The sequence below is a fragment of the Cervus elaphus genome, chromosome 1 (assembly GCF_910594005.1).
Source record: "Cervus elaphus chromosome 1, mCerEla1.1, whole genome shotgun sequence".
NCBI lineage: Eukaryota > Metazoa > Chordata > Mammalia > Artiodactyla > Cervidae > Cervus > Cervus elaphus.
The window spans coordinates 48,077,657-48,093,225 of record NC_057815.1 but is presented as its reverse complement, the minus strand read 5'-3'; the positions used below and the strand labels follow the sequence as shown (position 1 = coordinate 48,093,225).

The following is a 15,569-nucleotide window of genomic DNA, read 5'->3' as shown; positions in this document are numbered from 1 at the left end:
ACTTGGTGCCCAGTTTCAGGGACAAAACCTTTCAGGTGTACTTTTTTTAAAAAAGCTATTTACAGGAACCCAAGGTCCTCCAAGTACTTCAGAGAAATGGTTTGTATCTAGTTTGTTCTTAAAGAAAAAATGCTAGCCTCTCTGCCCCACATGTCTGAATACCAACGAAAAGATAAAATGAGTCACCATGTCTCTAGGGTCCCAGAAATCAATCTGTCACTCTGTCTGTCTGTTTCTCTCAATTTCTCTCTCTCTCTCTCTCTCTCTCTCTGTGATGGAAATATACTATTGTCCTGTGAAACAAGCTGCTTACTAATGGTCTTCTGGAGAAGGAAGGCCGGTTCAAGGCCATATGTGACCATTCCTGCTACAACAAAATGGTTGCTTCTGCCACTTCCTTCCTTGGTTTCAATCTAATTAGACAGAGCTAATGAGTAGGCAGCAATGGTGCTTGGTTCAGCTGTTCCAGACCCAAGTGTTCTTTCCTTATTAAAAATAAAGACACCCAAGGGCTCAATTTGGGGAAAATGCACACAGAGAGGCACATTTCCTTTGAAAAAAAAATGTTTTGCATTAAAAAAGTGATATCTTTTTAATAACTACCAAAAACTGAATGTGCAACAGCCAGGTCCCTAGCAATACCTGTGTGCATTTTCAAACCCGTCTTCAAAGACAGAACATTAGAAAGAGACTCAGCTGAGTTCTAGTATTAGCTTGGCCATTTACCAGCTGTGTGATCTTGGGCAAAATATGTAACACCCTGAGCCTCCACTTCCTCGGTATCAAATGGGTATAATGCTCTGCCTATCTCACAGAGTCTGGGAGAAGAATGCCTTGGGAAGTGTTTTGCATACCATAAAGCACTTTGTCGATACCTACTCAGTCAACACCTATTTACTGTGGGCCTAGCAGGCACCAGGCATTGCTCCCCACTTGACTGTCACTAGCACTACTAACACTGCACCCCTTCCAGCTTAATCCCTGGATGTCAATTTCAAACACAGCCTGGCTGAGGGGTCTCAAGTCAAGTACCCATTCATCCAGTCTTCTCCCATTGAAGCATTAGTCACTTGCCTCATCAGGAGACACCTAATGATATCTCAACCCTCAGAGATGTTAGTATGAGTGATGACAGGAACCTCTTGGCACCTCTGATCCCCCAGAGGGCCTGATCCTGAGAAGTTTTCTGCACCTTAATCTCTATAACTACAGAATAAGATGATTCTTACAACAAAAGTAGCCAAAGGCAGGATACCAAGAGTGGTGTGAGGGGGACTCCATTTAAGATCCTGAAGTCAATACAGAAAAGTGAAAGAGAGTGAGTGTTATTCACTCAGTCGTGTCCAACTCTTTGTGACCCCATGGACTGCAGCTCAATGGGCTCCTCTGTCCATGGAATTCTCCAAGCAAGAATACTGGAGTGGGTTGCCATTCCCTTCTCCAGGGGATCTTCCTGACCCAGGGATTAAGCCTGGGTCTCCTGCATCGCAGGCAGATTCTCTACCATCTGGGCCACCAGGGAAGTCCCTAACACAGAAAATGTCTCACTAAAATCTAAGAAAGAAGAAATCCAGGTGGGTCTAAACTATAACATATTACATTTTGGCTCTATGAAGTTGCTCAAAACTTGATAATGCCAACAGGAAACCTTATTTTCATTTCTTTCATTCCTTATTTCTAGTTTCCAGATCAGCAGATGAAAAGCATATACAACACCAAGGGAAAGTGATGAACTGAGATTTAGTCCTGGTCTCTTCCACTAATTTGCTATGTGACCTCAGGCAAGCCACTCTTCTTATCTGGGCCTCTATATCCTCTGTTGTACATTTCTAAGGCCCCTTATATGCCTGACATTCAGCAATTTCCTAGCTACTCAAAAGGGGAGTTCTCAGACCCCAGCATCAGCATCACCTGGGAGCTTGTTACAGCCGCAGAGCAGACATACAGGATCAGAATGTGCATTTTAACAAGATGCCTAAGTGATCTGCATGCACACTGCAGTTTGAGAGACACTGTTCTACAGCTCTCAGAAAGACCCAGGCCGACCTAGAGCATGACATCTTCTGCAAGAAGCTGGAAGAAGAATGAGTCTGTCACAGGACTTTGCTGGATATGATTAGAAGCAGCTGGCCAGTAGTAAGGGCTGGGGAGGGATGCTGCAAGATCCTTTTAAACTCAGCTGCGATCCATAAAATATCTCTCGAGTACTTAGCGTCTCTAAATTTGAAGCCTTTAGACAAAATGACTTAAAAATACTAATTATGCACGGAAGTCTAACCATGAACCAAGCATTAGTGAATCCAGAGCTCCTTCTGTACTGGCAGGTGGCCAGCAAGCACCGAACAGAGCTCTAAAATCAGCAAAGAGGTCACCTCTGAAACTACAGCACTCTTCCCAGCCCCACTGTCTCCTGACTGGTCCTCGCTTACTGGCGGACTTCAGTCTCTATTGGAATCTCATGGATAAGACCATACTCAAAGGAACACTGCCTGAGCCTACTAGCAGGACAGAAGTAGGAGAGGGTCATAACCTTTGAGGTGATAGACCCATACGGAGTCAGTCCCATGGGGCAGAAAAAGAAGGGGCAGAGATTGGAAGCAGCACAGATTAAACAAACCTTGTCCTTGCTTCCAAATCCAGGGAGACCAGCTTTGAATTTGGTGATCATCCAGCTGAGAAAGTCTCATTTGGCCAATGAGGTTTTGAGAGAAGCAGATAAAACATCCTAAGCCTTGGGTTCTATGTGCCCCTGGGAGCGAGCCTCCCTGTCCATCCCCATCTCCTGCTCCCCATCTCTCTATTCCGCACTGTAGAATTATTCATCTTTGTTTGCACGGCTACATCACTCACTCGTTGTTGTTCAGTCACTAAGTCGTTTCCAACTCTTTGCAGACTGCAATCTACCAGGCTCCTCTGTTCATGGAATTTTCCAGGCAAGAATAATCGGGTGGGTTGTCATTTCCTCCTCCAGGGGATCTTCCAGAACCAGGGATTGAACCCCTGTCTCCTGCACTGGTGGATTCTTTACCACTGAGCCACCAGGAAAACCAGTATCACCCACTACGCAAGGGCTGTATCTCAGCTGCCAGGTGGGAGAAAAGGAGGGAGGAGAAAAGAGGGGAGAGGGGGCTCAGACCTGATGACCGTGCAGGTCATCAGCAAGTCAGAAAGGGACTCCTTTCTTGGGGCACTCTCAGTGTACAGTTTTCATTCCGAATACACTTTGAAAAATAATTTATAACCCTCAGAGCCCAGCTCCAAAACCTCTCACTGCACCTGCCAAAGGACCCTCTTCTACCATATGCTTTTAGGATCACACAATAACTACATACATTGTTCAGGGGGATTTCTGACCTCCTGATTTCCCTGACTCTGATAGAAATCTCAAGTGGAAATCTGACTATAGAATTCTCCATAAGCCATTAGCTACAGCTATACTCTGCTTCCAAAAATCAACCTCCAAGAACTCCTAAAGGAGCAAGGTGACGACTCCTGATTACCTCTTGATTATCCTTCTTAAATAACCCTACTCTTACTGTGGTGGGAGACATGGACAAGATTACTCTGAGTACTTACTGACTCTGGCCAGCCCCGGCCTTACTTAGGGAGGGGTGAGGGGCTTGCCTTTGTGAGTATTCACTGAGAACTGACCCCTGCCAGACCCCTAGGATTCACCTTCTCCTAGGATGCCCCCTCTGGCCATCAGTGTTGCATTAGATGCCACCCCCAAACCATACCCGCCCCCCATACTGTATCTGTCTTACCCAGGCATTGCAAGCTTTGCAAGGACAGGACTATAAAACTTGTCTCTACATCTGTGGTGGTCTACACATAGGAGTCATTCAACACATGATATGTGAGTGAATGAATGAATGGACCAAGCAATGAGAAACAAACAAACAAGAACCAAAGACCATTTCCTCAGTTTTGTCATTGTCAGTCAAGCCTGACCTTCAAACTCATTTAGTTAGGCCTACTCCTCAGCCCAGAAGTTAGAAGAGAAAGAGAAGACCCAGGAGCTTAAAACAGGGAAAAACTGGGATACAAAGTGGCCTGGAATTTTTTCTGGACCAAGGTAAACTAACAATAGGCTATTCTCACCTATTTCAGGTTCTGCAATGTTGTGCTACTCCTACCAGAACTGTTTGGTTGAAAATTTCTTCTTTAGAAACAGAATACTGTTGATATTTTAGATATTAAATGCAATGTGAAAACACCCAGCACATATTTGTTGTTTAAATTAACATTTGTTGAACCTCCGTCTGTAGAATTCTATTTCTCTGTCATGAACTAGGAATTTGCAAATAGTCAGAGTTACAGAAGCACTCTGGGCCACCCACTTTTGTGAATATAAAAGCACTTAAGTAAGGCAAGCTGACTTTGGTGGAATAGCCTCTATTTTTCATCCACTTATATAACTCTGCATTGTCAAAGTGCACCAATAACTGGTGCTGTCATCTCTCATGCCCCCAAGAAAAGCCTCCTTTGGGGCTCTTTCTACATTTATTTTCAATTGCTGGATCCCCAGAGGAAAAAATCAAATCACTGACGCTATTTCAAACTTCATGCTCAAGGCAGCCACTAAGAGGATAATGGGGCAGTTCAGCTTTTGCTCTCTTTGAGGCAGGAAGACACCCCATGGCTGTGAGGGAAAGGCAGGACACGTGTGAGGACATTCGAAATATAGCGAGGAAACCCAAAACAACAGAAAGCTAAGAAGAGCTGGAGGAAAAGGCTGTTTGGAACTATGACTCATTCCAAGGTAACTTATGTTATTACATAAGAAACAAAATGAACTTTCAGAATTGCCATTTATTTATTGTTTCATCCATCCATCCATTCATTCATTCAGCCAGCATTCAGTGGGCACCCATTATGTGCCAGGCACTGTGCTAGGAAGGCGGCAGCAGAAGGCACATTTCTAGTAAATAGCAGGACATCAATCCACAACTGCTCACTATGTTCCCGCCTAACTAGCTTTCCTTCCGGTCGCTGTGCAAGGCCTTTCACCCTTCAGCACAGGGCTCAACGTAAACATTTCTCCTCCAAAAGGTCTTGTCTGAGTTATACGACAACCCCATTCATTGCTAGGTAAGCATCTCCTTCTAACACTCTATCTACTCATCATTACTCTTTCTTCCCCAATAGATGGTAGTAAGCTCCATGTGGGAAGGGACTGCCTCTCCAGTGACTAGCACAGGGGCTGAAAAACAACAGAACTCAAGAAATGCTCACTGAACAAGCAAATGGACTGGGATTTACGGGTGAACCACAGGCCCTGACAGGTACGGTATGGAAAGCATGGGATCTGGGGCTCAACAGACTCAAACCTGAACCCCAGCTCCGGCACTCACGAGCTCTGTCACGCTAAGCAAGGCCCATGACCTCGCAGCACTTTGCTTCCTCATCTGTAAAATGAAATAAAACGATGAAAACGTGCATGCATGCTCAGTCACTGAATCATGTCCAACTCTTTGTGACTCCATGGACTATGGCCTGCCAGGCTTCTCTGTCCATGGGATTTCCCAGGCAAGAATACTGGAGTGGTTGCCATTTCCTCCTCCAGGGGAGCTTCCTGATCCAGGGATTGAACCTGAGTCTCCTGCATCTCCTGCATTGGGAGGCAGACTCTTTATCACTGAGATACCTGGGAAGCCCCTCATGAAACTGTGGCCAAGATTAAATAATACGATGTGAGTAAAGTGATTGGCACAAAATAGACGTCAACAAACAATACTTCCTAACCCTCCACCCCTCCCCAACTCTTCTACAGTGAAAGACAACGTAACAGTGAGACAGGGCACCAACCCTTTAGGAACTTATCAACTTATCAAGACAGGAATCAGGCACCGAGTAACAAGACTGGAACTGGGCAGGTCAGGACGGGGGTGGTAGCCACCCAGATGACATCTTACTGACTCGCAGGCTGTGAACTTGAGCCTCTTCAATCTACCTGATCGAGGTACAACACTGGGCCCAGGACCGAGCCTGAAGCTGGAGATCAAATGGCTGTGGCTTTGGGAGAAGGTGGCAGAGACTTAGCTCATTCTTCAGGCCAGAAAACGGCCTTTGAGGCATTGAGAAAAAAGCACACACAACTCTCCTCCATAAACCTGCCATCTGTGGCTAACTGAAGGGAACCCAAAGGTCTAAAAGAGACTACAGTTACCTTGTAAGACAGGCAAGGGGAAAGTAGTACAGTGCAATGGGAGGAGAGCTGGGTCTAGACTCGGGGCAGGACTCAAGTCCAGACTCTGCTGCCTCTCACCTGTGCTTTGGGGCAAGTCTTTTCCTTATCTAGGCCTCATATCACCATGTGTAAATGGAACAGCCTGAACTAGGATGATGTCCCAGGGCCCTGACAGCACAAAAGAGCTGAGATTCCAGATGTGTGTCTATCAACTGTGACCAGCAGGCAGAGGGAACCTCGCCAATCACGCACACCACTGACCTGATGTTCCCCTGCACCCTCAGTTACACAGCAGATGAAATGGTCAGAAGGAAAAGCTAACACAGTATTTCCTGAGCCTATTTTGTCTCCCGATTCAGCCTTGTACCTGTCCCTTCCAGGCTGGCAATTTACTAGACAATATCATCACAGGCACTCCCAGAACAGCTACCATTTGTCACTTGCTTGAGTATTTTGGGTCTTTTTTTTTTTTAAGACTAGAGTATTATAAAGATTCATCAATAAAATTGCTAAATAAAGTTGGCCCAGAAAACAATCTTCTCCTTATTTTGTTTCCATCACAAAAGCAATACCTTTAATGAGTTGTTGACCCATACTAGAAATCAGACTACCATCACAAGGGACATGGGGGCAAATATTTAATGCCTACTTCCAAACAAGTGATGCTACACAGTGTAGCATCAATATATCCCATTCAAAACTCAGAGCCTTTCTTTTATGGAAACAATACTATAAGTGATACTCAATATCCCAGGCCTGCTGCCTTGCAACAATATCCACCCTCACCCCCAAACACATACCCAACTAGTATATCTTAATGTGCTATAGAGCCATTCTTCTTAGGGATGGAGAAACAGTGTCAAAACACACATTCTGTCCTTAAAGTCTGAAGCTACAGGTTAAGAGGTCTCAGCTATGGGAAAAAAAAGTGGCAGACAGGAACCCAGTCTATATGCTAGAAAATGGTCTCTGTAGGCACACAGGCCAGAGAATGGATTGCAAAACACTGCCCAGTACCCACACCAGAAAGCCCACGTAACACTGGGGCAGCGGATTGTCAAAGTGTAGTCCTAGAGCATCGGCATCAATAACACCTGGGGACTAGTTAGAAATCAAAGTCTCCTGCTCCATCCCAGAACTGCTCAATTAAAACTGTTGGGCTGGGTTCAGCAGTCTGTTATAACAAGTGCTCCAGAGAATGCATGCTTAAGTCTAAGAATCACTGCCTTAGAGCACCCCAAATGCCGAACATTCGCAGTAAAAAAAAAAAAAAAAAAAATTAAACCTTATAGAAAAACAAGGAAACCAGGTAAGAAATAGGTTTTCAAAATTATCTTGAGGGTTGGCAGTTTTAGAAAAAGCAGGTTTATTAGAAGAGGAAGGAAGAGACAGAGACATCAGAACTGCTGGTTCTGATGCAGAAGGGAATGTCTCCGCGTATTCAGGAGCCTCTGAGGTGTAAGGCCTCAGGCCTTTTCCTATGTGGTACTTCATTTCCAAATACAGGCCTTTTCTGGCCCTTAGCTGAGAACTCATCACTTTAGAGGGTGTTCCCACACATTCACTAGCAGGGCTCTCAGTAATTACAAATAAGGTCACTTTTTTTTTTTAAGGACTCATAAATAGGACAATGAAAAGTAAAAAAGGAGCAATGAATGTTGTGAAGTCACTAAATTAAAAATGAAGGGAGAATTAAAAATAAGAGGGAGAAAGAAATATGTGAGTACATATGAGAAGGAAATTAAGGTAGGATTTGCTGAGCTCTGAATAACAAATGAAAGAAGAGGAGGGATAGGACTAGTCCAAGAAGGTGAAAAGAGGTAAAGAAAAAATGTTGAGATATTTCTTTTTTCTTTAATAGGAGTACAGTTGACTTACAATGTTCTGTTAGTTTTTGGTATATAACAAAGTGATTCAATTACACAGACACGTATTTTTTTTTCAGATTCTTCTCCTTTATAGCTTATTAAAAATACTGAGTAGAGCTCCCTGCACTATACAGTAGGTCCATGTTGGTTACCTATTTTATATAGTAGTGTGTACGTTGGAGAAGGCAATGGCACCCCACTCCAGTACTCTTGCCTGGAAAATCCCATGGGTGGAGGAGCCTGGTAGGCTGCAGTCCATGGGGTCACTACAAGTCGGATACGACTGAGCGACTTCACTTTCACTTTTTACTTTCATGCATTGGAGAAGGAAATGGCAATCCACTCCAGTGTTCTTGCCTGAAGAATCCCACGGCAGAGCCTGTGGGCTGCCATCTATGGGGTCGCACAGAGTCAGACACGATGGAAGCGACTTAGCAGCAGCAGCAGCAGTGTATATGTATTAACCCCAAACTCATAATGTAACCATTCCCCTCCCTTTCCTTTGATAACCATAAGCTTGTTTTCTTACCTTTGTGGATCTATTTCTGTTTATATGTAAGTTCATTTGTATCTTTAGATTCCACATATAAGCAATAGCATATGATATTTGTCTTATTTCACTTAGTATAATAATCTTCAGGTTCATCCATGTTGTTGCAAACGGCATTATTTCATTCTTTTTTATGGATGAGCGATATTCCATTGTATAAATATATCACATCTTCTTTATCCATTTATCTGTCAATGGCCACTTAGGTTGCTTCTGTGTCTTCGCTATTGTACATAGTGAAGCAATGAACACTGGGGTGCATGTATCTTTTCAAATTATTACTTTCTCCAGATATATGCCCAGAAGTGAGATTGTAGGATCATATGGTAAGCCTTATTTTAGTTTTCTTAAGGAACCTTCATAACTTCTCCTTAGTGGTTGTATCAATTTATATTCCCACCAACATTGTAGGATGGATCCTTTTTCTCCACACTCTCTCCAGAATTTACTATTTGTAGACTTTTTGATGATGGCCATTCTGACTGGTGTAAGGTGATACCTCATTGTAGTTTTGATTTGCATTTCTCTAATACTTAGCAACATTAAGCATCTTTTCATGTGTCTTTTGGCCATCTATGTCTTCTTTGGAAAAATATTGTTGGTCTCTGCCATAAGGTGAAAAAATAAACCCAGCACAGCTTAGTTGCTGTCCAAAGCTTTCATTGTGATTTGTCTTTTCTTGTTTTTATTGCTATGTGGTAAGAATGGTGATGCAGAGCAACTTGCAGTGGGGTAACTGGAGGAAGGGAGAGAATTATGAGCAATGGATGGCTTTTATGCATGTTAATTCAATCAGTGACCTTAATTAAGGAGTATCATGAAATTTAAAATGTGGGAGCAACAATGTAATAGAAAGTACCCATGATGATAAAGGCTATATACTGAGTTTTATACATTAATATTTTACCACAACTAAATTTTAAGATAGTACATTTTATTTTAAAATATCTATTTTCCTGGAATGAAACTCAATGTCAAGTTAGGTCTAATTTTATGATCCAAATGCAATTTTCCTCCAGCACACCACAAAATGTTAAATACTGAGGAAGACAATAATAATAAAAAGTCAGCTGTATTGTAACAGCAAATTTCCTGTAGAAATGGTCTTAGGTTCTACAGGTCACAAAGGAAAAGACATACATTGTTAATCATAAATCCATCTAAAGACAGTTTATTTCTAATATCTTTCATTTTAAATGGAAGCTTAAACAACTCTCTGGGCTTGGAAGGTTGTAAATTTAATGATGTTGTTCCAATTCACTACTGGGTCCCATTGATTTTCTCTCATTTTAATCTGTATTGATTGATTAATGTCATTTTGTGACATCCAAATGGCAGATTGAGGAAGAAAAGTGATATGCATTGAGTTGGGCCCCTCTTAGAAAGAATGCTAACCTGGGACTCAAAGAGGCCTGGGTTCTGGTGTTTTCATCTGGCATTGCACCTACTGGGCTTTCACCCCAGGGAAAGTCACTTCATCTCTCTGGGCTTCAAGTTCCCCATTATATTATTACACAGTAAAATAATCTTTGTAAAAATTCACCAAATGTTTGTTGTGAGCAGTCGAGAAAACAAAAAGTTGTTACTATCAGATAGTACCTAGATTCCACTAAATCTGAACCAAGCAAGCAAACATAGCCTTGCTGAAGAATGAACTACACTGAAAAACCTTTAAAATTAGGCAAAGAAAACTATGCTGCTTTAAGGATCGCAGATATGAGGACAGTCATGTAGGAAAACTGAAAAAGAGCTCTCAGTGTTGTTAGATACCCTGATTTTGGATCATCAAAATAACTGTCTTTGGAAAAATTGAGTTTGAATAATATCAAACATGATGTTAGAGTTACCATAGCAACAGATAGGACCATTCAGTTCAGGCAATCAATAAGAGGCTCTGCTTGTACTATGATGATAGCTACAAGAAAGTTTCTACTAAAGGTGATACCTCTACACTTATACATATAGTTTTAAAATGCTCACAGAATTAACAATAATGCTTTAGAATAAATTGAATAACAAAAAAAATAGGATTTTTTTTTAAATATTGAGATACTTGAATGAAAGCTATTACCTGGGTATTTTTTATCACTGCTATTATCCAGGAAGGAGTACCAACCAAATGAGTCCACAATTTGCTCTGAATGTTTCTTAGGCTGCCATATTAATAAAAGGTAATATAATATATGGTAAATATGTACTCAACAAAACAAAAGCCTTCAACCTCTCTTGATTATTAGTGGATACTCACATTCAAATAAGCCAAACCATCCTTCAAACAATTCAGATCACAGAGTTAGACAAATATTAGCTTAGCTTGTTTCCCAGATGGTGCCCAGACAGAGTTCAATCCAGTTACACAAGACAAGAAACTTCCTGTGTCATTTATCTTTAATTCACTATCTTGTTGAACCCATATATCTGACAGCTTTCCTCCAGGTAAGACCCACGGCTTAGACATTAGCTTTATTATTAACAACAGTGGTCTACTTCAGTGTGATGGGACTAGTGGTGGGGCCATGACTGGGGGAATCTTAATGTAAAAACTTCATAAAGACCCTTAATTCTCTGGCTATTCCAAAACAAACAGATCTCTAGGCCTCAGGCTACATGAGATTTGTAGCCATGGAAGAGGAACTAGAGACCAAGCTGTATTAAGCAACCTCAATCAAATGAGTTTCTAATAAGATCACAGAACCAAAAATAATTTATCCTAATTTTATTTTTGTATAACAATAGATAAAATTATTTGCAAAAAGAAAACTCCATCTACAATTCCATCATCTAAGCCACATCTTTTTTCATTATTCAACATCTCCGTCAAATCCGTATCTCCACACAAACAGAATTTTATGCAGATATATGGCCACTTCCCATTTCTCATTTAATCTAGAGAAAGAATTTTCAAACTGTGTCTGAGAGAGACCTTGTGTTTCTTAGACAAACCCGTGGAGCTCGCAGGAAGAACCGGCCTGCCAGCAGGCTGCCAAGTTGTAAGGCCTCATTCTCCTGTTCCTATCCCTAAGCGCAATTCATTCAGAGCAGCTCCATTTTTATCTGTTTTAGATTTTGAGATTCTGTATAAAATTTTATTTTAAAATAAAACAAAAAATTGTTCTATTTCTACTATGCATTTAAAATTTAAGGATGCACAGTCAGGAAATGTTAGAGCTAGAAAGAATGCTAACTTAGGTTAGAGATCCAATGCTTTTATTTTACAGGCGCTAAAAGGAGACCTCAAAAAAAGAAAGACTTGCCTAAGCTTATACAGGTGACTCAGAACTAGAATTAGATCCCAGGTCTCCATCCCCAACTAATTTGGGAACTATTCATTCGCTCCTACAATAAATAGTTAACAAATGCTACTGTGTACGCTGATTTAAACATTGAGAAGTTAAAAGAGACCAAAAAAAAAAAAAAATCCTAACCTCATGGCACTTAGAATTTAGTAGAGGAACATAGATAATAAAAACAACAGATGAGTACAGTATACAGTATATTAGAATAAAGTAAGGAAGGGGGATAGAGGCACCAGGATGGGAGATTAAAGGTTGCAACTAATGAATTTCCTCAAAGACTAAAGTCATTAGGTCTTTATGTCCCTTATCATATGATAAGAATATGTATGCATGTGCTGTAATTCTCACTAATTCAGACTCACTAACTCAGAAAAAGAAAATAATCTAATGGTGAGTCTGTCTGAAATATCCCAGGACTCTATTGGAAATAAAAACCCAACACTTCTTTTAATGGCATACAAAACAAATAAGTATAATAAGCAGAGTGTTAAAAACTCTTTGGTAAAAATGTTAGGCAGGAAGAAGGCGACGTAGGACAATCCAAAACTCAACTTCCCCCACTGACACACAGCTATCATGGAATGATTTTCTCTGAAGAAAACCTAAATACTGGCAGAACAACCCCTTCACCTTGAGCAAATGAGACGGTACACACAACATAGCAGGTAGGAAAGGCTGAGACACAGTCTTGCTGTGATACCCATGCCCAGCACAGCAACCCATAATTGGCAGATGGTGGGGAGTAAAAACCCAGAGCTTCTCCCAGAGGAGAAAAGAGTTTGTACCCCACGTCAAGCATCCCAGATTTTAAGACCAGCACCTGAGAGACAAGTCCCCAGAACATGGAGCTTTGAAGTCCAACCCACTTGCATGGGGCTGTGGTAAACTGTAGAAGGTCTCTTAAGGGCTTTGAACTCACCCGCACCAGAGTCTGATACAGAAGCAGTGATCTGAAAAATGCCCACTTTACATGAATGAGACTTATTCCCTAATTTTAAATGTTAGTCTGAGGGACAGGGGCCTGCTGGGACAGTCCAAGGACTGAAGATGTTGGGAGCCATCTTCTATGCTCTCCTGGTGGGGGTTTAGTTGCTAAGTCATGTCCTATTCTTGCGACCCCATGGACTGTAGCCTACCAGGCTCCTCTGTTCAAGGGATTCTCTAGGCAAGAACACTGGAGTAGGTTGCCATTTCCTTCTCCAGAGGATCTTCCCAACCAGGCAATCGAACCTGGGTCTTCTGCATTGCAGGCAGATTCTTTACTGACTGAGCTACCAGGGAAGCCCTAAAAGGTATACCTGGGGAAAAGTCCAAATGAGCCTCACTAAAGCCAGTAGGCATCATCTTTTCTTTTTTTCTTTGTATTGGGTTGGCCAAAAATTTCATTCCAGTTTCTGTAGGATGTTACAGAAAAATCCAAATGAATTTTTTGGTCAATCCAATACTTCCTTTCTTTTTATTTTCTTACTTTTCCTTTCTGGTTTTTGTTTTATTTATTTAATTTAATTTAATTTTATTTTATTTTTTTGCAGTGAGAGTTACTTTCCCTCTGCCTTATTCTAGAGCACCAGTATCTCAGAGAGGGGAGTTCCCACACACCCTCTAGTGGTCTGGTTTTTATGTCTGGTGACCTGGTTTTTGTGGCTGCCACCCAGGGGAAGCCCCTTGATCGCCTGGCTCTGGAGGCTGGGGGTCTCGAGTTTCTGGGTGCCATGGGACTAACAATCAGAGAGACAGTTCTTGGCAGACTGCCACTCCTAGGGCACTGTGCAGACCGCAGACTGAAACACACCCCCAGCCTTTCTGAGAAAGAGGCCTACATGCTTGTCCAGGAACTATGGTCTGAGGGGCCAGGGTCTGGTTTGGCATACTTAGAGGAACTAACAGAGGTCTCTTAAGGGCTTTGAACTCACCCGCACTCACCTGGGAATGAAGGCTGAAGAATGCTTTTTTTTTTTTCTTTTTATCTTTTTTAACTGAAGTATAGTTGCTATACAATAGTATATAAGTTACAGGTGTACAATAAAATGATTCACAATTTTTAAAGGTCACACTCCATTTATAGTTATTACAGAATATTGGCTATATTCCCTGTGTTGTACAATATATCCTTGAGCTTATCTTATACCTAATAGCTTGTGCCTCTTAATCTACTGCCCCATATTCCCCTCCCCACCTTCCTTCTCCCCACTGGTAACCACTAGTTTGCTGGAGAATGCAAATTTTACACTCTCTCTCTGCCTTACCCCAGCTCATCAGTATCTTACAGAAAGGAGCTTACATCCTTCTCTGGTGCCCCAGTTTTTGCAGCTGCTGCCAGGGGACCCCTCTCCATCACCTAGCTCTGATGACCAGTGGAGCTTATGTTCACGGGTCTCACAAAACTATAAACAAGGGAGAAAGAGTTCCGAAACAGCTACCCCCTCAGGGCACTGCAAGAGGCAACAGACCCAGGAGCTCAATCCTTCTAGAAAGAGGCCTATTAGCTGCACCCTGAGGGGCAGGCTTCTAAGTAAACACACATCCAAGGTTGACTGCAAACCCTTCCTGAGAGCTCAGAGGATGGGCACTATCTTTGTGCTCCCCCTCCGCCGCACTCCAGAGTGTCAGCGTCTCTCAGGGGGGCGCTCTTAAACATATCTGGCACACCAGTTTTTACACCTGGTGCCCTGGTTTTTGCAGCTGCCGCCCAAGGGATACCCTTTAATCACCTGCCTCTGAAGACCAGGTGGGCGTGTGTTCCTGGGTCCCACGGGACTGAAACAATCAGAGAGGCAGTTCTAGGGAGGCCACCGCAGCCGGGGTGCTACACTGGGAGCAGACTGAAACACACTCCCAACCTTTCCGCCTGCTGGTCTCGGAGCTTCAGCCTCAGCACACATCTGGAGCCTCCAGAGGTGCTCCCGGGCAATGTAGGCCATAGGATGCCATCTTCGCACTCTCCCCCTGCCTCACTGAAGCTCACTGGTCTCTCCCAGAAAGGAGTTTGTGCACACATGTGGAGCCCCAGTTTTTGCAATTGCTTCCTAGCAGACACCTCCAAATTGCCTGGCTCTAGATGCTGGGAGGGATTGGGGGCAGGAGGAGAAGGGGATGACAGAGGATGAGATGGCTGGATGGCATCACCGACTCGATGGGCATGAGTTTGAGTGAAGTCCGGGAGTTGGTGACGGACAGGGAGGCCTGGCTTGCTGTGATTCATGGGGTCGCAAAGAGTTGGACATGACTGAGCAACTGAACTGAACTGAACTGAATTGAAAGGCCAGTGGGGCTATATGCTTGCAGTCCCACAAAACTGTGTATATTTATGTCCTTTAAAAGTTGTTGCCTGAGGGTCTAGCTTTCAATCAGCCTGAATCTAGCTGCTGACCAAAAGCCTCCTGTCTGGAACATGGACTGGTCCTGGCACACCCTCAACTACTGGCAACTGTTAAAACTAAAATAGGCTACTTGGAAAAATCACAAAGCTTGGATAGGCAACCAAGAATTAGGGTAGACCTGAATGATAAGGTTCATGTCCTACAGAAGGTAATCCTTCAAGACTGGGAGAAGTAGCTTGTTTCATCTTACACATAAAAAACAAAGTCAAGCAAAATGTGGAAATACAGGAGTATGTTTCAAGCATATTGTATCTTCACCTCTCTTTTCCTTCTGGGACTCCTATA

At 42.6% G+C, this 15,569-nt stretch overlaps 1 protein-coding gene across 4 annotated transcripts in view; it reads right to left on the bottom strand.

The window, feature by feature from the left end:
- SERGEF (secretion regulating guanine nucleotide exchange factor) overlaps positions 1-15,569 on the bottom strand; it is a 229,385-nt gene that overhangs the window by 127,774 nt on the left and 86,042 nt on the right. The gene's annotated exons all lie outside the window — the stretch shown is intronic.